At 45.2% G+C, this 24,929-nt stretch overlaps 1 protein-coding gene across 2 annotated transcripts in view; it reads right to left on the bottom strand.

The window, feature by feature from the left end:
• The window catches only part of PKIA (cAMP-dependent protein kinase inhibitor alpha), a 71,757-nt gene that overhangs the window by 27,698 nt on the left and 19,130 nt on the right, over positions 1–24,929 (bottom strand). The window contains exon 1 of one of the 2 annotated variants that reach the window (XM_056522201.1): positions 14,630–14,704. The exons of the other annotated variant lie outside the window; for it this stretch is intronic. The gene's annotated coding sequence lies outside the window, so the exon portion shown is untranslated. Of the gene's footprint in view, positions 1–14,629; positions 14,705–24,929 lie in introns of those variants that run through there. 2 annotated transcript variants of the gene reach the window in all.

Here is a 24,929-nt window from a genome sequence, read left to right as displayed (position 1 = left end):
CCAAATATGTCTATAAAAAATGTTTTTTACGCTTTTTGGGGGTAAAATAGGAAAAAACGGACGTTTTACTTTTTTATTGGGGGAGGGGATTTTTCACTTTTTTTTTACTTTTACTTTTACATTTTTTTACATTTTTTTTTACACTTGAATAGTCCCCATAGGGGACTATTCATAGCAATACCATGATTGCTAATACTGATCTGTTCTATGTATAGGACATAGAACAGATCAGTATTATCGGTCATCTTCTGCTCTGGTCTGCTCGATCACAGACCAGAGCAGGAGACGCCGGGAGCCGCACGGAGGAAGGTGAGGGGACCTCCGTGCGGCGTTATGAATGATCGGATCCCCGCAGCAGCGCTGCGGGCGATCCGATCGTTCATTTTAATCGCGAACTGCCGCAGATGCCGGGATCTGTATTGATCCCGGCACCTGAGGGGTTAATGGCGGACGCCCGCGAGATCGTGGGCGTCGGCCATTGCCGGCGGGTCCCTGGCTGCGATCAGCAGCCGGGATCAGCCGCGCATGACACGGGCATCGCTCCGATGCCCGCGGTTATGCTTAGGACGTAAATGTACGTCCTGGTGCGTTAAGTACCACCTCACCAGGACGTACATTTACGTCCTGCGTCCTTAAGGGGTTAAATAAGGAGCAGGTTCACTACCCCTCTTCTCTCTAACCATGCAGCTTCAGAATGAAGCTAAAATGGAGTCCGTGCAGGAAGTGGGAGAGTCTGGAAGGGAGGGTCTGCTGCTGACTGGCTGTAATGTGTCTGCTGACTGAGACACACAGGGTCAAAGTTTACTGCAATGATGACGAATAGTGGGTGAATCCAACATCGCATATGTTTTCGCGACATACGTCCCGGATCCCCAGGCAGACAGCATTGCTTTCCACTGCAAATTTTATTTAACTGGGATTCCGCAGTCCCATTCAGACAGCAGAATTTCCAAGGCAGACATTTTGCTGCAAAATTTTGCTTTCCGCAGTCTGCCGAAATATAAGACTAGTGTAGACTAGAACACTCATGCCTTTTTGTTATTCTATGGCAAATTCAGACCTCTGTGGTGCCCTCTGATCGACTGAAGTATCAGAAGAACCTTTGGCTATTTCTCTGCATAACTTAGGGAAGGTGTACAGGAGCACTGCTGTGCAGGTAAAATCTGTGAAATAGATGGGTACGTTGCCACCTGGCGTATATGCAGCGTATTTCACGCTGCGTAAATCTGCAGCATCGCTCACCATACACACAAGGCTTTCTCGTGGCAGCCCTATGTAAGCAGTGCATTTTGGAGGCGGGGCTGTGTGTCGGCATGACTGTGACGTGTGGCTCCGCCTCCAAAACTCGCTACACACAGGGCTGCTGCTGGAGAGCCTTGTGTGCATGGTGAGCGAGGTATACGGAACGTATTTCCTGCTGCTGCAGATTTTACGCAAAGAGAAATACGCTTCTCATGACCCTAGCTCCTATTTACATGTCTCTTAGAAGAGATGACACATTTTCAAACATTGACAGGAATATGCAATTCTAATTACATACTTTGGTCTTTCAATAAATTCCACTTAGGCCTTCTGAGAATTCATACAACATGGCGGACACATTATGCTATTATTCTATTAAACATAGAGATTCATTATTGGGCCACTATACGCCAGGTGGGAACGTGCCCAAAAGCATAACTCCAGCATTCAGACACAGAAGACAAGTTGGCATTGTGCAGCCACATACACAGGCACACAGGACAAAATCCCTGGGGAACAGTCTACAACTTAAAGGTGTACTCTAGAGATGAGCGAATTGAATCTGACGAAGTCGAATTAATTTTGAATTTCATGAAAAATTCGATTAGGACCGAATCCAAACTTCGACTCGATTCTAAATAACAAATTTCTTCATTAGCGGCACCCCTGCGATCGTTCTGTATAATGTATAGATGCAAGCGGATTTCTCATGCCCTCGCATCTCTGCAATAGATAGGACGATCACAGCGGGTGTCAGGAGTGACACCCACTGTGATCTGTTCTCAACTGCAGGTACTCCTGCTCCCAACATTTTAATTTTATTGGATCGCTGAAGTTCACATTTTCTTCGTTATTGCCTCCTAAACGGACCATTCTAATAACAGATGCAAACTGATACAAAGGGATGCCATTTAGTAGAGCATGGTGAGTGATGGGCTGGGATTCGCATGCAGGCGCGTCCCGCAATGCGAATCCCAGCCCCGCCGGCAGACGGGGACACAGGGACTCTGCGCTCACGGCACCGAGGAGCCATTAAGGGCTCCCGGCGGGATTTTGAAAATACTACTTTGTCCCCCAAATTTATGCCCCCATGCATGTATATAATAATTAATTGGCCCGTGTGCTTATAATAATTCATTAACCCCAGTGTGTTTATAATAATTCATTGGCCCCAGTGTGTTTATAATACTTCATTGGCCCCAGTGTGTTTATAATAATTCATTAACCCCAGTGTGCTTATAATAATTCATTGGCTCCAGTGTGTTTTTAATAATTCATTGGCCCCAGTGTGTTTATAATAATTCATTGGCCCCAGTGTGTTTATAATAATTAAGTGGCCCCAGTTTGCTTATAATAATTCAGTGACCCCAGTCTGCTTATAATAATTCATTGGCCCCAGTGTGTTTATAATAATTCAGTGGCCCCAGTCTGCTTATAATAATTCATTGGCCCCAGTGTGTTTATAATAATTCATTGGCCCCAGTGTGTTTATAATAGTTCATTGGCCCCAGTGTGTTTATAATAATTCATTGGCCCCAGTGTGTTTATAATACTTCATTGGCCCCAGTGTGTGTATAATAATGCATTGGCCCCAGTGTGTTTATAATAATTCATTGGCCCCAGTGTGCTTATAATAATGCATTGGCCCCAGTGTGTTTATAATAATGCATTGGCCCCAGTGTGTTTATAATAATTAATTGGCCCCAGTGTGTTTATAATAATTCATTGGCCCCAGTGTGTTTATAATAATTCATTGGCCCCAGTGTGCTTATTCCCCGTCCCGCTGCCTGATCCTCATCTTCTTGGAGCAGGGCAGCAGCGGGACATGTCGGGAACTGGCGGTGGTGAATGAATGATTAAAGCCACTATGTCCCGCATGTAGGCTTCATTCATTCGCCACTGCCATGTCCCCGCTGCTGTCCTGCTGCTAGTGCAATCAGCGCACCGCCGGGACATGTCTATTCTCTGCTGCTCATTTCTGTACCTGACGGTGATGATCCAGATAATTTCCAGCATATCACAACTCTCTGTGGGAAATTAATAGGTGTATATATATATCTATATGGCAGTGCAGGGGACCATAGAAGAGTGGCCGCCCTCATCTATACATTATACAGGAGGATCACAGCGGGTGTCAGGAGTGATGCTAACTGCGATCTGTCTATTAATGCAGGTACTACAGCTCACAGCATGGAGCAGTGCGTGCTCCATGTTGGGAGCAGTAGTATCTGCAGTTAAGGACAGATCACCGCGAGTGTCACTCCTGACACCCGCTGCGATCATCCTTCATCCCTGAGATGTGGAGTAGCTTTCTCCTGCACTCGCATCTCTGCTCTGTACTCTGGCCAGCCACTCACCATTCATATTTCCCACTGAGAGCGGTGATTGGCTGCCATCATCCGGCCAATCCCCACTCTGGGTGGAAAATATGAATGTTCTATTCACATCACTGGCCAGAGTACAGAGCAGAGATGCGAGCGCTGTATAGAGCCGCTCCGCATCTCTTCTATATTATGGACGATCGCATTGGGTGTCCGGAGTGACACCTGGGGCGATCTGTCTATTAGTATAGGAAATACTACTCCCATCATGGAACTGTGTGTTCCATGCTAAGAGTAGTAGTACTACCTAAAAAATATTTTTTTTAAAGTGAAAAACACACACACTACATTTTTATTATTGTCGGCTACATTTTTTAGTGCCCTGCCTGCCCACATAAATTGATTCCTGTTTAAAAATGTATTAAAATTTTGTTATAATAAAGATAATTTTTGTTAAATACAATTTTTTCCATCCCTACTTTTTAATATTTTGTTTTAATGGTACCCTGCAAAATTTTATTAAAAAAGGTATCTCCATCACTTTTTTGGATCGCTAAAGTTCACATTTTCTTCGTTATTGCCTCCTAAACGGACCATTCTAATAACAGATGCAAACTGATACAAAGGGATGCCATTTAGTAGAGCATGGTGAGTGATGGGCTGGGATTCGCATGCAGGCGCGTCCCGCAATGCGAATCCCAGCCCCGCCGGCAGACGGGGACACAGGGACTCTGCGCTCACGGCCGGTGCTTGCCGGCACCGAGGAGCCATTAAGGGCTCCCGGCGGGATTTTGAAAATACTACTTTGTCCCCCAAATTTATGCCCCCATGCATGTATATAATAATTCATTGGCCCGTGTGCTTCTAATAATTCATTAACCCCAGTGTGTTTATAATAATTCATTGGCCCAGTGTGCTTATAATACTTCATTGGCCCCAGTGTGTTTATAATAATTCATTAACCCCAGTGTGCTTATAATAATTCATTGGCTACAGTGTGTTTTTAATAATTCATTTGCCCCAGTGTGTTTATAATAATTCATTGGCCCCAGTGTGTTTATAATAATTAAGTGGCCCCAGTTTGCTTATAATAATTCAGTGACCCCAGTCTGCTTATAATAATTCATTGGCCCCAGTGTGTTTATAATAATTCATTGGCCCCAGTGTGTTTATAATAATTCATTGGCCCCAGTGTGTTTATAATACTTCATTGGCCCCAGTGTGTGTATAATAATGCATTGGCCCCAGTGTGTTTATAATAATTCATTGGCCCCAGTGTGCTTATAATAATGCATTGGCCCCAGTGTGTTTATAATAATGCATTGGCCCCAGTGTGTTTATAATAATTCATTGGCCCCAGTCTGCTTATAATAATTCATTGGCCCCAGTGTGTTTATAATAATGCATTGGCCCCAGTGTGTTTATAATAATTCATTGGCCCCAGTCTGCTTATAATAATTCATTGGCCCCAGTGTGCTTATAATAATGCATTGACCCCAGTGTGTTTATAATAATGCATTGGCCCCAGTGTGTTTATAATAATTAATTGGCCCCAGTGTGTTTATAATAATTCATTGGCCCCAGTGTGTTTATAATAATTCATTGGCCCCAGTGTGCTTATTCCCCGTCCCGCTGCCTGATCCTCATCTTCTTGGAGCAGGGCAGCAGCGGGACAAGTCGGGAACTGGCGGTGGTGAATGAATGATTAAAGCCACTATGTCCCGCATGTAGGCTTCATTCATTCGCCACTGCCATGTCCCCGCTGCTGTCCTGCTGCTAGTGCAATCAGTGCACCGCCGGGACATGTCTATTCTCTGCTGCTCATTTCTGTACCTGACGGTGATGATCCAGATCATTTCCAGCATATCACAACTCTCTGTGGGAAATTAATAGGTGTATATATATATATCTATATGGCAGTGCAGGGGACCATAGAAGAGTGGCCGCCCTCATCTATACATTATACAGGAGGATCACAGCGGGTGTCAGGATGGATGCTAACTGCGATCTGTCTATTAATGCAGGTACTACAGCTCACAGCATGGAGCAGTGCGTGCTCCATGTTGGGAGCAGTAGTATCTGCAGTTAAGGACAGATCACCGCGAGTGTCACTCCTGACACCCGCTGCGATCATCCTTCATCCCTGAGATGTGGAGTAGCTTTCTCCTGCACTCGCATCTCTGCTCTGTACTCTGGCCAGCCACTCACCATTCATATTTCCCACTGAGAGCGGTGATTGGCTGCCATCATCCGGCCAATCCCCACTCTGGGTGGAAAATATGAATGTTCTATTCACATCACTGGCCAGAGTACAGAGCAGAGATGCGAGCGCTGTATAGAGCCGCTCCGCATCTCTGCTATATTATGGACGATCGCATTGGGTGTCCGGAGTGACACCTGGGGCGATCTGTCTATTAGTATAGGAACTACTACTCCCATCATGGAACCGTGTGTTCCATGCTAAGAGTAGTAGTACTACCTAAAAAATATTTTTTTTAAAGTGAAAAACACACACACTACATTTTTATTATTGTCGGCTACATTTTTAGGTTGTAAAAATTTACATTAACATCTTTTTTGTCTTTCAATTTTCAGGAGCAGGCAGGGACCTGAAAATTTAGCGCTCAATGTTAAAAATGGGTGCATTATTTTTTTTTCTAGTTCTCATTCTAAGTAATTTTTTTAAATTTTCACTTAACATTTTTAGCACCCTTTTAATATTGAGCACTGAATTTTCTGGTCCCTGCCCGCTCCTGAAAATTGAAAGACAAAAAAAAAAAAATGTTAATGTCAATTTTTAAACAGGGATCAATTTATGTGGGCAGGCAGGGACCTAAAAATATAGCCAACAATAATAAAAATGTAGAAAGGGGCCATTTAAATGTAAAAATAATATATTTTTTATAATCATTATTTTTTATTAGTAATGTATTTTAATATTGTGTTTAACCTCTTGGGGACGCAGGGTGTAGGCATACTCCCTGCATCCCCGATCCTTAAGGACTCAGGGTGTACCAGTATGGTCATCCCAGCAGCAGGCATCCCGCTACATTGCCGAGGGGGGTCCTGAGATCCCCCCATATCAGTGATCGCTGCAAATCGCTGGTCAATTCAGACCGGCGATTTGCTTCGATTCCGTTCCCTGCTGCTCGCCGGGCGGGGATCGGAGCCGGATGCCTGCTGAAATCATTCAGCAGGCATCCCGGTACATCGCTGAGGAAGGTCCTGAGGACCCACCATATCAGGGAACGCCACAGATCGCCAGTAAATACAAACCAGCGATCTGGATGATGAAAAGGATGATGATCAGTGGTGTAATATACACCACATAATCATCATCTGTACTGTACTGGGAGGTGGCAGTGTTGCCAACCCCCCTCCCCCCCAAGTAAAGTGTATGAGGAGGGAGGAGGAGAGCAGGAACATGTTGCTCTGATCTGATCAGCACCATTTTATATCTGGTGCTGATCAGGACGGAGCCCCTGACGGAGCCCCACTCAGAGTGTTCTTAGTGCCCCTTGGCACTGTTTCTGTGGTAAAAAAAAAGGATACTTTTTTTAAGTGTACCATACTGTAGGTGTCCGCGGGTCCACAGCACCTTTTGCTGCGTGACTCGGCCCCTACTGGGTGTTTTTTCTTTTTGGACGCAGACCTTTTTTTTTTTTTTTTTGCTAAACGTGTGGCTATAAAAGAGCGGTCCGCCACGTTAGCTAAAGCCCACCCATCGATGATCAGTCCCGTAGTACTGATCAGCGTTTTTTTATTTTTCTGTGGGGCAGGCGCTTTTTCGTGTTAAAGCAGCTTTTTTTTTTGCACCTATAGGCGGTCCATGCCACCAGCAGCAGGCCTGTGCTGTGTGGACAGACCGTGCCTCTTTGTGCTGCCTGCCCCACCGCTGTCAGTGACTTATCACTGATCATCATTTTTTTTTTGGGTTCAGGCAGGTAAATTTTTTTTTTTATTCAGGTATTTTGTGTGGGGAACTGTACGTGCCACCAGCCACTGTTCTGGGTTGAATGGCGGGACCCAGCTCACTATACCCCTTGTTACGTTCCTTGAGAGGTATGATTTCCAAAATAGTATGTCATGTGGGTTTTTCTTTGCTGTTCTGGCACCATGGGGGCTTCCTAAACGCAACATAGCTCCCAAAAACCATGACCGCAAAATTTTAAAAAAAAATCTCACAGATGCTCTTTCCCTCTTGAGCCATGTTGTGAGCCCGCAGAGCACTTTATGTCAATATATGAGGTATTTCCGTACTCGAGAGAAATTGGGCTACACATTTTTAGATTTTTCTCCTCCACTTTGTTGCTATTCTTGTCAGACACTTAAAGGGTTAACAAACTTTCTGAATGTCATTTTGAATACTTTTAGGGGTTTAGTTTCTATAATGGGATCATTTATGGGGCATTTCCCACAGAAAGGCCCCTCAAATCCACTTCTAACTTAACTGGTCCCTGAAAAATTCAGAGTTTCATGAAAATTTTGAAAATTGCTGCTATACTTTGAAGCCCTCTAATGTCTTCAAAAAGTAAAACATGTCAACTTTATGATGCCAAGATAAAGTAGACATATTAGGGGAGATTTATCAAAGGATTCTGACTGGTTTTTCCTGTCTAAATTTGTCTCACAAAAAGTCGCAGTCTAAATATGTGTGACTTTTTTGCGACTTTTGCTTTAGAGGATTTTTAGAACATGATACATTCTAGTCTATTTTAGATGGAAAAATGCATTGGTGCTGAATTTATCAAAAGCGACTTTTCAGCGACAAGTCGCATCGCCTGAAAGTACCCTGACAATGTCGGATCATACTGGAGCAGATTTTAATACAGTCTGAAGCATAGATCCCGAAGTCCGTGCACATAATTTATCAAGAGCCGTGCGACTTTTCATAAATCAGGTGCATAATAGACCAGCCTAACACTCTGTAGTTTGGTCCATATCGAAAGGATAGGGAATAAAATGTCTGTTCGCGGGGGGCCCGCCATTGGGACCCCCTGCGATCTCCCTGCAGCAGCCCGTATTCTATGCGTAGCTGCATCTGAAGTTTCGAAAACCGCCGGGCTTCCAAGACGGGGACATGACGTCACGCCACGCCCCCTCCATTCATTTCTATGGGAGGGAGCGTAACGGCCGCAACGCCCCTTTCCATAGACATGAATGGAGGGGGTGGGGCGTGACGTCACGTACCCCTCTCGGAAGCCCGGAGGTTTCCGAAACTCAGACGCAGCTGCAGGGAGATTGCGGGGGGTCCCAGCGGCTGCCCCACCGTGATCAGACATCTTATCCCCTATCCTTTCGATAGGGGATAAGATGTTTTTCCCCAGAATACCCCTTTAAGGTGAAAATGGCCTGAGTCCCCAAGGGGTTAATAAAGAGTGTGTGTGTGTGTGTATGTGTGTCTTTTTCCTCTATTTTTTTAAATTTTTTAGGTAGTACTACTACTCTCAGCATGGTACAGAATGTTCCATGATGGGAGCTGTAGTACCTGTACTAATAGACAGATCACAGCAGGTATCACTCCTGACACTCGATGCGATCATCCTATGCATTGCAGAGATGGAGCGGCTTTCTCCTGCGCTCGCATCTCTGCACTATACTCCGGCCAGCCAGTGATGTGAATAGAATTTACATTACTTATTCATATTTCACGCAGAGAGCTGTGATTGGCCAGATGGTTCCAGCCAATCACAGCTCTTTGCGGGAAATAAGAATAATAGGCATATATATGGCATATACTCATACTACAGTGGGACCTGAAAAGAGCGGCCGGCCGCCTGCATTTATACATCATGCAGGACGATTGCATCAGGTGTCAGAAGTGATGCAGGTACTACAGCTCCCAGCATGGAGCAGAGTGTGCTCCATGTTGGGAGCAGTAATAACTGCAGTTAAGGACAAATCACAGCAGGTATCACTCCTGACACCCGATGTAATCGTCCCAACTAGACGCGAGAAAGCCACCCACATCTATACATTATACAGGACGATTGCAGCGAGTGACACCCAGGGCGATCTTTTTATTAGCACAGGTACTACTACTCCCATCATGGAACAGTCTGTTCAATGCTGGTAGTAGTAGTAATACCTAAAAAAAAATTAATAATAGAGAAAAAAAGTGAGATACATTATTAAAATACATTACTAATAAAAATTTGGTGAGAATTTATTCAGATCGAATTGATTCTTTTTTTTATTTGGTGAATCCGCCGAATCAAATTTTTCAAAGATTCGCTCATCTATAGTGTACTCCGCCGCTAATCATGTTATCTCCTTTCCAAAGGATAGGAGATAACATGTCTGATCGCTGGGGACCCCTGCAATCCCTGCACAGAGTAATTCTTCTTTATTACTCCATAGCAGGTAAAACAACGGGAGAACAAGCTAACAACTAACAAGGCCGTTTGGCCTTGCTTGGCAGTACAGCTGTGTGGTGGCCCAGTACAGGAGTTGCACCCCTGTACCATTGCTGCCCTTTCAGGCAGACTTTATTCAGTGACTCCTGGGCCCCCCTTTTGTCTGTGTTCCCTCAGTAGTTAACTACCACCTGTGTTGTCTGTTGTAATGTATATAACTTGTCATATATGTGATGTCCTAGTACAGGATATGCTCCTACAATCCTGTCAGGTTGAGTACCTGTACGTCCTCAGGGCTCTCCTGCAGTTTTCTCCCATATTGTGTATAGGTTGTACATTTAGTGTAAAGGACCTTTGATATGGTCACATGATTGTTAGTCACATGATAATGTTTGTCACATGTTTAAGTCATATGTTTTGTTATCCAAAGAGCACCAGGTGACCAGATGACCAGCAGCAACACCATCTGCCCCTACACCTCACATCGCACCCTAACACCACATATACCTTTAAGTAATGTTGCTAAGTGTTGTAACCAATGAAGGTACCAGTAACCATGTGACCTACAGGCTAAACTATGGGACCCCTCCAGAGTCTCCCCCATATAAACCATGGGAGGAGCTAGAGAGTCAAATTAGTTCTTTCTCTGCTGAGGAACAGTGAGGTCAAGTCCTGAGAAAGTGTCTAGTGTCCCACAGCCACGCATCCACAAGTCCACTGCCCCACAGGTGAACGTCAAAACCTGGTAAGCTACAAATGGGGTGAAGTCTGCCTAGTCAGTCCCAGTCATGTCAGTCAAGATTAATCTGTGTCAAGTCAGTGTGGTCCTGCATCAAATTATCCAAGTCCACTACAAGTCCCAGCGAGCCCTAACAGGGCCGGACTGGGGATGAAAACCAGCCCTGGAAATTATTGCATACCAGCCCCACAGCATTGCGTCATTGTGCCAGCAAACGGCCACCGAGCGCAGATGTATCACTTTACATGGGGCACAGTGGAAGAGAGGTGAGGATAGGAGAGGCGCAGAGGAAGAGAGATGGGTATAGGAGAGGCGCAGAGGAAAAAAGGTGAGGATAGGAGGAGCGCAGAGGAAGAAAGGTGAGGATAGGAGGGGTGCAGAGGAAGAAAGGTGAGGATAGGAGGGGGCAGAGGAAGAAAGGTGAGGATAGGAGGGGTGCAGAGGAAGAAAGGTGAGGGTAGGAGGGGTGCAGAGGAAGAAAGGTGAGGATAGGATGGAGCAGAGGAAGAGAGGTGAGGATAGGAGAGGTGCAGAGGAAGAAAGGTGAGGATAGGAGGGGGGCAGAGGAAGAAAGGTGAGGATAGGAGGGGTGCAGAGGAAGAAAGGTGAGGATAGGAGGGGGCAGAGGAAGAAAGGTGAGGATAGGAGGGGTGCAGAGGAAGAAAGGTTAGGGTAGGAGGGGTGCAGAGGAAGAAAGGTGAGGATAGGATGGAGCAGAGGAAGAGAGGTGAGGATAGGAGAGGTGCAGAGGAAGAAAGGTGAGGATAGGAGGGGTGCAGAGGAAGAAAGGTGAGGATAGGAGGGGGCAGAGGAAGAAAGGTGAGGATAGGAGGGGTGCAGAGGAAGAAAGGTGAGGGTAGGAGGGGTGCAGAGGAAGAAAGGTGAGGATAGGATGGAGCAGAGGAAGAGAGGTGAGGATAGGAGAGGTGCAGAGGAAGAAAGGTGAGGATAGGAGGGGGGCAGAGGAAGAAAGGTGAGGATAGGAGGGGTGCAGAGGAAGAAAGGTGAGGATAGGAGGGGGCAGAGGAAGAAAGGTGAGGATAGGAGGGGTGCAGAGGAAGAAAGGTTAGGGTAGGAGGGGTGCAGAGGAAGAAAGGTGAGGATAGGATGGAGCAGAGGAAGAGAGGTGAGGATAGGAGAGGTGCAGAGGAAGAAAGGTGAGGATAGGAGGGGTGCAGAGGAAGAAAGGTGAGGATAGGAGGGGTGCAGAGGATGAAAGGTGAGGATAGGAGGGGGGCAGAGGAAGAAAGGTGAGGATAGGATGGAGCAGAGGAAGAGAGGTGAGGATAGGAGAGGTGCAGAGGAATAAAGGTGAGGATAGGAGGGGGGCAGAGGAAGAAAGGTGAGGATAGGAGGGGTGCAGAGGAAGAAAGGTGAGCATAGGAGGGGGGCAGAGGAAGAAAGGTGAGGATAGGAGGGGGCAGAGGAAGAGAGGTGAGGATAGGAGGGGTGCAGAGGAAGAGATGTGAGGATATGAGGGGTGCAGAGGAAGAGAGGTGAGGATAGGAGGGGGGTAGAGGAAGATAGGGGAGGATAGGAGGGGTGCAGAGGAAGAGTTGTGAGGATAGTAAGGGTGCAGAGTAAGAGAGGTGAGGATAGGAGGGGTGTAGAGGAAGAGATGTGAGGATAGGAGGGGGGCAGAGGAAGAGAGGTGAGGACAGGAGGGGTGCAGAGGAAGAGATGTGAGGATAGGAGAGCAGCAGAGGAAGAGAGGGGAAGATAGGAGAGGTGCAGAGGAAGATATGTGAGGATAGGAGGGGCGCAGAGGAAGAGAGGTGAGGATAGGAGGGGTGCAGAGGAACAAAGATGAGGATAGGAGGGGCGCAAAGGAAGAAAGGTGAGGATAGGAGGGGAGTTGAGGAAGAAAGGTGAGGATAGGAGGGGTGTAGAGGAAGAAAGGTGTGGATAGGAGGGGTGCAGAGGAAGAAAGGTGAGGATAGGAGGGGTGCAGAGGAAGAAAGGTGAGGATAGGAGGGGTGCAGAGGAAGAATGGTGAGGACAGGAGGGGTGCAGAGGAAGAAAGTGAGGATAGGACTCTCTTTCTATTAGATATCCCCCCCTTAAGGCAGGCAGATAGGTTGTAAGCAGGCTTCAGCCACCAACACCTCCCTTTCCACCCTCCATAGACAAATAGATCGCCCCCTTTAGACACTTAGGTTGGCAGGCTTCACCCACCTAGACCTCCCCCCCCCCCCCATCCATTTTGCTGCACGATTTAAGAAAACAAAAAACATAACAAAAAGTTACCTTTCACCACACCCACGCAGAGCCGTTCCATCCGGCGCATGAACGTCCGTGTCATCGCGTAGGCGGCGTGATGACGTCATATCATTGCACCACCCATGCCATGATACGGACGTCCTGCATGGCCTCCCGTCGGTAGGTGTAGTGAGTGGTGGGGCTGGCAGCTTATAGCTCTCTGCTCTGCCACTCTGCGGCCGCAGGTCCAGATAATAGTGTGAAGCGGCGGCCAGCCCGCACTGCTGTCACATTGGGCAGCGAAGCACGGGCCGGCCACTGCCAGCCCAAGGGGCGTACAGCCTACCGGCCCGGAGCCCTAAGGTCTCTGAAGTCACTGGTCACCTCCGTGGGCCTAGCTAATTTGTTAAGACTGTTACACCTGTCTTCCTCAGTAAAGCTGCCGTTGTTCCGTAACTTGGCGTCGGAGTCATTATTTGCCGCGTGCCTAGCTCAGGATCCAGCGGTATACCTTCGGATGGTGAAGAGGTTAAACCACGCACTGGCGTCACAAACACAAGGGGTTAATGCCATCTGCCCCTAGAGTAATTCCATCTGCCCTCGTCACACCCTTACCACAGTTGCCTAAGTAATTGTACCATGCCCAGTGAGTTCCGTGCATGAGTCCTACATATAGAAAAGCTTTTGTGCATGGAATTTGCTTGGTGTGGTTCCTTGGTATCTCAGTGCGCAGTGTGCAATGTCTCTACACTTAACTTGGGCAGCATAGCAGCTCTGGACTTACGCTTAAAGGTAGCCATATGATAGTTTTTAGCAGCACACTTTTTGAATGCCAGCTATTGTATCTTTCTCAGATGAGAGGAGAGGTAAGCTACTGCCAGACAGCTCTGGCAGCAGCTTAAGTGCCAGAGAACAAAAGGATTTGGCACTTGAAATATAACATGCCCGATCCTTTTCCCATCTGACATCATCTGTTAGTTGTTCAATCTTGTTGAAGTCGGACAGTTTAGCCAAATAATGTCTTATATGTATGACAGTCTTGGGATCGGTTATGGTCCCAGCAGTTAAAACCAGTTAGAAAGTGATGGCATATCCCAGTGATGTCATCCCTTCTAAATGATGGATACCCCTTTAATCATTACGGAGAAACACTGGAAATAACCATTAGCTAAGGAGTCTAGAGAGAGAAAGATAGATGAGCTAGATAGACAGACAAACAGACAGACAGACAGGTAGATAGATAGATAGAGATAGATAGATAGATAGATAGAGATAGATAGATGAAAGTTTATGCAAAATTGTAGGTAGTAAATGATATCACTGTAAGTTGTTTTAATTTATTCACTCTGCAAAAGTGCCCGTAACATAGGTGCTGTCATTTTACTATATTTGGGTGGACTATCAAACAGTATCAGTTAAATGCACTTTGCCATCTATAACCATATAATACATGATCATAACTAAACACATTAATGTGTTGATCCAGTGTACACACTATATGCAACCAAAGCAAATCATAGGATGCATCTATTGTAGTCATTCAGAAGCAATATATATATATATATATATATATAGATATATATATATATACTCCAATGCACAAAATAAAACAGACTGACTGTTTACATAGCATTATCTCAAGCATAAATGAAGCAGAACCCAGATTGTGATCCAGTTGCATATCACAGCCTAACCTATATATAGGCAATACAATTCCAGCAAACCAGTGACAGCACAAGCTTTCACTACAACTAATACCAAAATCTACTCACTTTCCGATTTTCTGCTAATAGAATCCTCGTGGAGAAGGCCTCAAGGGTAATATTTACATCTCAAGCCTGGCACCCTGCTGCATCCATTGCTGCCGGTCTATTTATGGTTTGCTGTGTCATCACTTGCATAAGACTGAGACAGCTGTCCCCATAAGTGATGTTTTAACCAACTGCAGGGTCCACACAGCCAGATAATAATCCTCCACTTTCCAGATCAAACACCAACAAACTCAAATTCTTACACTTTGTCCCATACTGTATATACAATTTGTGATGTCCCAGTATGGGATGATGTGGCCCCATACTGTCCTCCTGCCCTGTCAGGCAGAGTCCCTGCATGTCCCCAGGGCTCCCCTGCAGCATACCCCCATTATGTATATAGGTTTGCCTCATTTAAAGTACTGTTGCTTCACTGTTTGTACCACATGATTGTTACCCAGAGGGCTCCAGTGACCAGGTGACCCCCCCCTCCCAAGTGACCTATGGGCTCCTTGCACAGCCCCCCTATATAACCAGGGGAGGGGCTGCAATCTCTCTCTCCTGCTGTATGCTGAGGTCCAGTGCGATCGTCTCAGTGTCTGCGTCCAGAGCATTGGAGGCATCAAGCCTAAAGTTACATAGTTACATAGTTACATAGTTACATAGTTAGTACGGTCGAAAAAAGACATATGTCCATCAAGTTCAACCAGGGAATTGAAGGGTAGGGGTGTGGCGCGATATTGGGAAGGGATGGAATTTTATATTTCTTCATAAGCATTAATGTTATTTTGTTCCAGGAATGTATCTAATCCTGTTTTAAAGCTGTTAATCTTTCCTCCTGTGACCAGTTCCTGAGGTAGACCGTTCCATAAGTTCACAGTTCTCATGGTAAAGAAGGCGTGTCGCCCCTTGAGACTAAACTTTTTCTTCTCCAGACGGAGGGAGTGCCCCCTCGTCCTTTGGGGGGGTTTAACCTGGAACAGTTTTTCTCTATATGTTTTGTATGGGCCATTTATATACTTATATACGTTTATCATATCCCCCCTTAAACGTCTCTTCTCAAGACTAAACAATTGTAACTCCTTTAATCGCTCCTCATAGCTAAGATGTTCCATTCCCCATATTAGTTTAGTCGCGCGTCTCTGCACCCTTTCCAGCTCCACAGTGTCCCTTTTATGGAGTTCTGTAGCCACAAGTCGGTCATCAGTAAGTAAAGTCATCTTATTGTCACTCACCATCTCTGTCAAGTTAAGTCCATCCATAGTCATCATGGCCTGCCCTAAAGTCAGTCTAGCTACTGCAAGTCCCAGCATGCCTGCGAGGTCCCCCTGTGTCACTGGTCACCTCCCTGGGATATTTGGCTATACTGCAAAGACTATATCACCTGCCTTGCCTCAGTAAAGCTGCTGTTATCCTTAATCTGGCGATGGTGTCTTCATTGCCCCTGCCTAACCCAGGATCAGCGGTATTTCCTTTGGGTGGTTAAGGCTAAACCACGCCCTGGCGTCACGACAAAAAGGGGTTAATACCATCTGGCATTTGGACCATGACATCTGCCCTGCATCTACCCTGCACCTCACACCCTGACACCACACAATGTAACACCACTTCTTACACAAACCACTTGTTATGTTTAGTCTTAAGCAATTGAGTTTCTTTTCTTAAACGTTCTGCTTTTCAGACAACTTCGACTTTTTACTGGAAGTGTGGCTATATACAAGAAATTGCTGTCATGTTAGCATTAAGCCTACTACAACTGCTACAACATATTTACAAGGCATTCAAAAGGTTTTAGACCCGTTCACTTTTTGTTATCTGGAGGCCTTTTGCTTAAAGGAGTACTCTAGTGCTGACTATTCCTCCTCCATTGTGCCCGGGCTGAAAAAAAAAAATGAAAATAAACTTTCACTCACCTTCCTGCGTTCCCCCAGAGCGCTGCTAAAGCTGATTGGTCCTCCGCTCCCATCTCTTCCTTCTTTCGTGTGCACAGATCGTCACACAGCGCTCAGCCTATCACCGGCCGAGGAGGGACATTGTTGCGGCCAGTGATAGACTGAGCGCTGTGTGATGACCCGTGCACAGGAAGAAGGCAGAAGATGGGACCGGATAACCGATCAGCTGTAGCAGCGCTCCAGGGGAATGCAGGAAGGTGAGTGAAAGTTTATTTTAGTCGGCACTAGACTACTCCTTTAAATGAAGAGTCCCCCCATCATTCTGCACTCAATACCCCATAATGAGAATGTAAAAACTTAATTTTAGATATATATGCCAACTTATTAAAAAAAGGAAACACAAAAATTTTGCATTGGATTATAAATATTCAGACCCTTTGTTATGACACTAGAAATTAAGCTCTGGGGGTCTTCCATTTCTCTTGAGCATCTCTGAGATGTTTCTATACCTTGATGGGAGTCACCTGTGGTAAATTCAGGTGATAGGACATGATTTGGAAAGACACAGCCATGACTATATAAGGTCTCACAGCTGACAATGCACATCGCATATCGGAGCAAAAAACAAGCCATGAGAGAGAAAGAACTGCTTGTAGATCTCAGAGACAGAATTGTGTGGCAGCATAGATCTGGAGAAGAGTACAAAAAAAAAAAACAGTTGTACTGAAAGTTCCCAAGAGCACAGTTACCTCTTCCTAGAGCTGGCAGCTCCACCAAACCAAGTAATCGAGGGAGAAAGGGCCCATGGAAGAGGTGACCAAGAACCCAATGGTTCATCTGTCTGAGCTTCAAAGATCCTGTACGCAGATGGGAGACACCATCACTGCAGCATTTCATCTGGGAATTAGCTGCAAGGGAGAAATCTCTCCTTAGTAAAGAGGAGCCCACCTGAAGTTTGCATAAAAGCACCTAAAGGACTCTAAGACTGTGATAAACAAGATTATCTGGTCTGGTGAAACCAAGATTAAAGTTTATGGCCTTAATTCTTGGCTAAATCTGGAGGGAAACCAGGCACTGCTCAGCAATTTCCCGATACCATCCCTACAGTGAAGCATGGTTGTGGCAGTATCATGTTGTGGTGTGGTTTTTCAGCAGTTAGGACAGGGAGACTGGTGAGGGTTGAGGAAGCTGACTGGAGCAAAGTACAGTAAGGTGCATTCACACCATGTTTTGTACATACGGGTGCCGGATCCATCAGGGGGAGGGGCAAACTGGGCGCTCCCGTACCCCAGCCGGATCAGCCCGTGACTCCATTTACTTTAATGATCCAACCGGAGTCAAACAGTGACTCCGGTCGGCTCAGTTTTGACCCGTATGCGGTTTCCTGACTGGACCTAAAACCATAGTATACTACGGTTTTAGGTCCGGTCCAAAACCCCATATGGGTCAAAACTGAGCTGACCGGAGTCACCGTTTGACTCCGGTCGGATCATTAAAGTAAATGGAGTCACGGGCTGATCCGGCTGGGGTACGGGAGCGCTCGGTTTGCCCCTCCCCCGCCGGATCTGGCACCCGTATGTATAAAACGTGGGGTGAATGCACCCTATTGAAAATCTGATCCAGAGTGTTCTGGTTCACCTTCCATCAAGGCAATGACCATAAGCACACAGCCAAGACAACACAAGAGTGGCTTAAAAACACCTTTGGGAATGTCCTTGAGTGGCCCAACAGAGTCCCGACTTGAACCCAACCAAACATCAATAGAAAGACCAGATAATGGCTTTCCTTGATGGTCCCCATTCAACCTGACAAAGCTTGAGATTATATGAGGGAAGAATGGTAGAATTTACGAAGCATTCAGAAAGTTTTCATACCCTTTTACTTTTTGTTATGTGAAGGACTTTTGCTAAAATAAACAACATACTTTTGGTTGGGTTGACCACAAATCGTCTTTAAATTGCACCATGCTTGAAGTATTTGCACATTCTACCTTAATAGCAAAGTGTCCTGAGATATTATCATTAAATGTAAAGAAGAATACATATCGGGTACAGGCAGAAATAGCTGCTGTTTGATGCATGGCAAGGGTGAGTGTGAAAACTGGATTGGGTTATCAGCTGTTGTGAATCGAAATGGAATATCATTGAGACTTAACAGCAGTAACACACCCTGTAAGTGTTTAAGAGGGCACAGAACGGCATAGCATGTCTTCATGCCAACATTGGACATTGGAGAAAATCAGTCACCTAATACTTCTCATTATGAATATTATCGAGATGGATAGTGTTGAGGTCAATATCACTTTGCAGTAAACAATATTAATTTTATTCTACACAATTGTTTTATCTACAATAAAAAAAAGTCTTAAAGTCTAGTAATGTTAAATACTTTTTGTATATTGTTGTGCAGGTTTTTATAAGCAGGTAGATTAAGCAAGTAAGGCTCAGTGGCTGTACTCTTGGACCTTTAGAACAAATTCTGAGGGTCAACCCATAGCCTTATAATCTTTTTATGGGACACTTTGTTGAGTTTGGTCCATATTATAGTGTTGGGTTTAAGGGGCTACTCCAGTGGATTTTTTTGAATCAACTGGTGCCAGAAAGTTAAACAGATTTGTAAATTACTTCTATTAAAAAATCTTAATCCTTCCAGTACTTATCAGCTGCTGTATGTTCCACAGGAAGTTCTTATCTTTTTGAATTTCCTTTCTGTCTGACCACAGTGCTCTCTGCTGACACCTCTGTCCATGTCAGGAACTGTCCAGAACAGGAGCAAATCCCTATAGAAAACTGCTTTGGACACTGCTCTACTGCTCTGGACAGTTCCTGACATTGACAGACGTGTCAGCAGAGAGCACTTTGGTCAGACTGAAAAGAAATTAAAAAAGAAAAGAACTTCCTGTGGAACATACAACAGCTGATAAGTACTGGAAGGATTAAGATTTTTTAATAGAAGTAATTTACAAATCTGTTTCCACTGGAGTATTCTTTTAATATATCATAATTCCAGCACTGTGGCTCAATGATAAGCTCTTTTGCCATGTACCATTGTGGCCCTGAGTTCTAATCAGACCAAGGACAGAATAGGAATAGGCCATTAATATTTGATCAGTGGGGCTCTGACATCTGGTAACCCCGGCAATCATCTGCACCCACAGATACAGTAAAAAGGAGAGGGAAGCTGACAGGTTCATTTACTGTGTAGTGTTGGTGCTAGGTTACTGCAGACTGGTTCCTAGTCACTTCAATGGGATCTAAGCTGCAGTAACTTAGAATGGCTACTACACAATGTATGGAGCTTTTAGCTTCTCTTTTCACTGTTTATGTGGGTGTTAATAGAAAAGGCTGGAAAAGGCTAGAAAAATCAGATTTGGGCCCCCAAGGTTATTACCAGAATGAAATGGCAGAAGTGCTCAGGTAGGCACTTCACTTCTTTGTTATTCTGCTCAGCTGCACTCATGAAAGCAGTGCAAGCGGTTAAATGATTTGCAGAAAGTGTCTAACAGTTTTATTGAACACATGCACTTCTCCCTATCCACAGGGAATGAATGGTGCAGACTGTACCTGCCAAGTCACCGTTCCATTTATTGTCTATGGGGCCACCCAGGGCTCAAATCCTGCAGGATCATGTGCGAAGTGAGTTCCTGCACTTTTTCCACAGCAGAAACACTCTTCCCATTAGCAGGAGTTCTGCAGGACCAGCCCTTGAGTGGAAATCTTGGGTGAGTTCCCACACTTTTTCCCAGGACTTGACCCTGCGGCCACCAGATATTTCCGAGTGCTAATGTTCAAAGGCCCTATAGAGAATGAAAGGAGCAGTGACTGCGCAGGCACGGGCCGCACCATTCATTTGGTACTGACCAGCAACCTGATACACACACACACACACACACATATATATATACATATATATATATATATATATATATAAAAACTATAAAGGAAGAGAAGCACTGTGATAAGGCTACCAGGTCCGTCTGGGTGCTCAGCTTCAGGAACAGACCAATTCCCAAAACGTATCCAATAGAAGTAGAAGTGGCACTCCAAATGTGATCAAATCAAAATATAGTTTTATCCACACATCTGTGCAGAACAGCGACGTTTCGGCTTAACAATAAAGCCTTGAGAAAGGAAAGGAAAGGAAGTGCGCTTATAGCGCAGGAAAAAGTTCTGTCACTGCAAGGCTGCTCCTCTGCATCTACCCGCTCAATCACTGTTATGAATTTGGAATAAAGATTGCTGCAAGTTAAAGACCCGGATGAGTGCATCTATTCTTTTCTTCTGAATTGTATACAATGGTTTCAACATACAATGGTCGTCCTGGCACCAATTAATATTTTTAACTTGGGGGACCACTGTACCTGCTCGGCTGAGGGTCAACTAACATGTGTCCACATCCCTAAAGTCTGCTGCCTACTTAGGTGCCTTGCCTGTCTCACCAGACTTGGGTTCCTCCAGACTGTATCTCCAACAGGCCTGGACTAGTCTGTGTCTCACACTTGGAGCCATTCTCTGGAAGACCAAGCCTTCTTCTAACAGACGTTTCAAAAGAGCAGGAAAAAATCGGCCACTCACCGCAACCAGCTGAATAAATTCTTCTTTTATTGCATACTCACAAATACGTTACATGGGAAGAGGGTAGTGGGGGGACACAGGATGGCGACCAAGCTCCGTATTGCACGATGATCGTGCTTCCTCCGGCCATGGCCGGAGGAAGCACGATCATCTTGCGATACAGAGCTTGGCCTCCATCCTGTGTCCCCCCACTACCCTCTTCCCATGTAACGTATTTGTGAGTATGCAATAAAAGAAGAATTTATTCAGCTGGTTGCGGCGAGTTGCCGATTTTTTCCTGCTCTTTTGAAACGTCTACCTGCACTATTGTTTATCAGAGCACCACCTCCAGCATTTCTAGTCCATGCCTGCATTTTCCTCACTGTTCCATACCTAGAAAGGGAAGCAGTGCCGTGCTGGCTATCTACAAACTGTGTCTTCTTCTAACAGAGGTCTCAAGTGGCTTCTAACCAACTCCTAGCAAGAGAGAAATGTAGATGTAGTGTAAGCTGTTCTTCCCAACTCCAACATCCTGCTCCTGTTTTTGGGTTGTAAATCCAACTTTATCAAGGAAAAATGCCTTCTTTCTCTAAATTAGTGGCATACCTAGCAGCCACACTAAACTTCAAAATCTGGCAATGAGAATAAATCCTTGAAGCAAAGGGGCAATTTACAATTTTGACATGTGTGCAACAAATTCATTAAATGTCGCACCTCAGCATGGTTGCAGTTTAGATGTAGTGATGAGCGGCAGGGGCCATATTCGAATTTGCGATATTTTGCAACTATAAGGATGAATATTTGCCCTATGTTTGCAAAATTCATATATTCGCTATGTTTGTGCCCTTTTTTTCATGCAAAAAATTCGTAATGAAACTCGCATAGTGCGCATGCGCGATTATATCTTTCACCTAAAAGTGTCCTCTGGAAGTGCCGATATTCGAGAATATTTGCATGTTCGCATATACAAAATATTCACGCTACACACCGACTCACACAGTAAATAATATTGGAGCCTTCTTTGCACCACAAGCTGGAAGCAGGGAGGGATAATCACTTTTTGTCTTACACAGTACACATCATTGTTGTAGACTGTGAAGAAAAAAAAATATTCGTTATTATTCCGAATATATATCGCTATATTCTAAATATTCACGATATCACAAAGTGCTGATATTCGTGGTAAAAATTCGCATTTCGAATATTCACGTTCAACACTATTCAGATGCTTTTGTAGGGTTGGTAGGGGGTTAGTGTGTAAAAGAGGTTGTGTGCAACAAATCTGTGATGTTTTCCAAAAAGTCACACGAGGTAAACCACTAACCAATGAAAAACTCTTCTGGAGCAGTCCAAAATGTGGTTATGGTTCTAAAATGCTATAAATGAAAAGTCGCACGGAAAAACTATTTTTTGCAACAAATTTAGACAAAAAGAAAACAAAAAAACAGGGTTAACAGTTTGATGAATTCAGATAACTTTAGTAGAGATATTTTTAAATTTTAAAAACACACATTTTTGATAGAATTTTTTCACATCACTATATTAGTAACATGTACTTTTTTCTTGGGTTTTAATAATCCTATAAAGCATATGCAATAAAAGCACTAATACTAAAGCAAACTGTAAAAAAAAAAAAAACAAAAAAAAAAAAAAAAAAGCAGCTGCACTATTTGATGTTGTGGTGGGCCCGCTCCAACATACTGCCTAATGTTTGCCAATGCATGAGCCAGGCATCAGTGTTTGGGTTGAGGAAGTCTAGCTTATTCCAAGAGTACGCGACAAACCTTATACAGCAAGTTAAACAACAAATGTTTTTTAGATTCAAAAGGCAAAAAGGCATAATAATCCAAACAATGACTAACCACTATACACAAGCAATCGTCATAGTATAAAGAGCATTTTCCCCTTAAGGGTATGTTCACACGTACAGTATTCTGTGCAGATTTGATGCGCAGGATTTCAAGCTGTGTTTAATCCTTCAGTTTACATTGACATCTGCAGCAAAAAAGCCTGCGCATCAAATCTGCGCAGAATACTGTACGTGTGAATAGACCCTAAAGGGGTACTCCGATGGAAAACAAATTTAAAAAAATTACCTGGTGCCAGAAAGTTAAACAGATTTGTAAATTACTTCTATATAAAAATCTTAATCCTTCCAGTACTTTTCAGCTGCTGTGTACTCCACAGGAAGTTCTTTTCTTTTTGAATTTCTTTTCTGTCTGACCACAGTGCTCTCTGCTGACACCTCTGTCAGGAACTGTCCAGAGCAGGATAGGTTTGCTATGGGGATTTGCTCCTGCTCTGGACAGTTCCTGACATTGACAGAGGTGTCAGCAGAGAGTAAAAAAGAAAAAGAAAAGAACTTCCTGTGGAGCATAAAGCAGCTAAAAAGTACTGTAAGGATTAAGATTTTTTAATAGAAGTAATTAACAAATTTTTTAACTTTCTGGCACCACTTGATTTAAAAAAAATGGTTTTGAACTGGAGTTCCCCTTTAACCCCTTAAGGACACATGACGTTCTCATACGTCTCCATGTCCGAGTCCTTAAGGACACATGACGTATGAGAACGTCATGTGTTTTGCCGGCCCCCGCAACCATCTTGAGCGGAGCCGGTGCCCGATGCCTGCTGAAATCGATCAGCAGGCATCGGGGCATATCGCCCAGGGGGGTCATGATGACCCCCCATGTCGGCGATCGCGGCGCATCGCTCGTCAATTCAGACGAGCGATGCGCTGCGATTCCGTTCCCCGCCGCTCGCCGGGCGGGGATCGGAGCCGGATGTCTGCTGATTTCTATCAGCAGACATCCCGGCAGTGTGCCGGAGGAGGTCCGGAGGACCTCCTTTACCGGCGATCGCTGCAGGACGCCGGTAACTACTAACCGGCGTTCTGCAGCGGTTCCAGGTCATCAGGGTCACGTGTGACCCTGTGACCTGGATATAGATGGTGACTGGTGGTGTAATATACACCACCAATCACCATCCATGCTGTACTGGGGGCTGGCATTGTGGCCACCCCTCAGTACAGTTGTGATTGGGTGGCCAAAGTGGCCACACTAATCACAATGTAATGGAGGGGATCTGGTGGGCTAGGAGCACGTTGCTCCGTTCTGCCCACCATTCCACAGAGATCTGGTGTGCAGGACGGAGCCCCGTGCTGCCCACCATCCCCTCAGTAAAAAAAAAGTGCCCCTTGCCCCCTTTCTGTGGCCCCTTGGCACAGAAATCCCCAGGGATAGCTTTAGATTAGGTAGGGACAGGTTAGGGTTAAAAAAAAAAATAGTTTTTAATTATTTTTTTTTCGGCGTACCTCAGTGGGTGTCCGTGGGTCCGTAGCACCTTTAGCTGCGTGACCCCGGCCCTGCTGGGTCGCTGCGGTCTGCCGTCAGCCTTTTTTTTTGGCGCAGATCTTTTTTTTTTTTTTTTTTTCACTAAGCGTGTGTGCGGACCCTCTTAGTTATAAAAGAGCGGTCCGCCACCGTTTGTTAAAGCCCACCCGCCGCTGATCAGTCCCGTAGTACTGATCAGCGTTTTTTTTTGTGGTGCCGGCGCTTTTTTTCGGGTTTTCTAGCGTGTTTTTGCCCCCATAGGCGGTCCGTGCCACCAGTAGCAGGCGTGTACTGTGTGGCCGGACCGTACCTGTGTGTGCGGCGTGCCTCACCGCTGTCAGTGATTTATCACTGATCAGCTTTTTTTTTGTGGTAAAGGCACCTTTTTCGGTTAACGCGGATTTTTTTTTGCACCCATAGGCGGTCCGTGCCACCAGTAGCAGGCGTGTACTGTGTGGACAGACCGTACCTGTGTGTGCAGCCTGTCCCACCGCTGTCGGTGATTTATCACTGATCAGCGTTTTTTTTTTTGGTTCAGGCGGGTGCA

The sequence above is a fragment of the Hyla sarda genome, chromosome 5 (genome assembly GCF_029499605.1).
Source record: "Hyla sarda isolate aHylSar1 chromosome 5, aHylSar1.hap1, whole genome shotgun sequence".
NCBI lineage: Eukaryota > Metazoa > Chordata > Amphibia > Anura > Hylidae > Hyla > Hyla sarda.
Note: the sequence above shows the minus strand (reverse complement) of the source record. Positions and strands in the feature narration are given on the sequence as shown.